At 39.8% G+C, this 1,495-nt stretch overlaps 1 non-coding gene across 1 annotated transcript; it reads right to left on the bottom strand.

Annotated features, from left to right (window-relative positions):
• Positions 1-496: 496 nt before the first annotated feature.
• Positions 497-569, bottom strand: TRNAR-UCG. Its single transcript has one exon. It is a non-coding gene; the product is annotated as a tRNA-Arg (tRNA).
• Positions 570-1,495: the final 926 nt, after the last annotated feature.

The raw sequence follows: 1,495 nt of genomic DNA, 5'->3' as shown, positions 1-1,495 counted from the left end.
TTTGAAAATCTGGGTTTATGATGTGAATCATGTTTGCACAGCTAACAGTGATAACATGGTGTAGCACCCTGTGGCACCCAAGGAAAGATATCTAGGCAGTGGCACCCTGGTTGAGAATCACTGCCTTAGATGCATACATAGACAGCTGGAGTCAGATGTCTATCCAAAAGTCCTACAGCCAAATCCCCTTCCCTGTGCTCTCCCCATATCTTGACCCAGATGGTCTCAAGTCACCCTTCTTTGTTTCCAATCTTCTCTTCTAAGGAGGTGCAATGTTCCCTCACATAGAGAGCAACTGCATCAGCCTTCTTCCCAACATGATCCCTCCTATACAAGGTGTATTCCCCTCAGTCATAGGTGGAGTCCCACTAGGTCTCCATGATCCCTATGAGATCCTATTGGGTGAGCTGTGGAATAACCTGTCAGACAAAGCTTCCTATTGTACTCTGGGGTGCTCATTATGAGGCTGCCATTTTTTCAGGCTTGAAAAATGACCCAACCATGAAGGGACTTGAACCCTCAGTCTTCTGATCCGAAGTCAGACGCCTTATCCATTAGGCCACATGGTCTTGGGGTACTCTTCCTTGTCTTAGGGTACCCTCCCTGAGACCACAAACTCTTACTCAATTAAGAGAGATCTGCAGTTTTCTTCCTTTATTATAAGAAAAATGGATAAAGGAATATTTTTCAACCCAAAATTATATTTGCTATCAGAAGTATGAAAATACTGTGTAACGGACACTTCTGTAATCCCTGCTAAAAAGCACTTTCAATATAAATGGATGTTGCACACAAACATGAGGTACCCTGAACTTTCAGCCTTGTATCCCAAATACTTAGTAATGCAAACCTACAGAGATGGGGACACATTCTGCTGACGTCACATTAGTGTAAATCCCTTATGGCTTCAAGGAGCGTCAGTGGAGTTGCAAATCTGGCCCGCTTGTTTTCCCTGCTGAATAACCCCAATCAACTCCATTTGCAGTTCTTCTAATTTCTGATTGGGATTTTTGCCTTAACAAGGATTGCAGGATTGCAAAGCAGGAACTGTACATTGCCAGGATTCAATGCATTCAGTTTTGGGGAAGAAATCTTCATCATATATTAATCTGTAATTACAATAAATTAAAAAAAATCATTGGAAAATTGAGACTACTGAGTAGCCTGACTCCATTGTTTAAAATCTATGCTACAGATTGCAAGTCATTAATGATTAGTATTACAAAACCTATTACAGTTTGATTGGGGAGAAATGGACTGAGGCTAGTACAACATTATTGAATTAGATTTAATTCTATTTGCTATGTATTTTACTTTATTTCCAGTTCAGCCTTTAAAGGAATCATGGCAGCATCAGTCTAATATGTCAGTTAATTTGTGTATAGTACAAACAGCATGCCTAATCATTTCATCATATATTGCAGCTTTATTGATTAACAGTAGTAGACTTTGTGCTTTATACAACCAAGTTACAGGAAGTTGTTACAGACTATTT

This window comes from Crocodylus porosus, unplaced genomic scaffold (genome assembly GCF_001723895.1).
Source record: "Crocodylus porosus isolate Cpor-Errol unplaced genomic scaffold, CroPor_comp1, whole genome shotgun sequence".
Taxonomy (NCBI): Eukaryota; Metazoa; Chordata; order Crocodylia; family Crocodylidae; genus Crocodylus; species Crocodylus porosus.
Note: the sequence above shows the minus strand (reverse complement) of the source record. Positions and strands in the feature narration are given on the sequence as shown.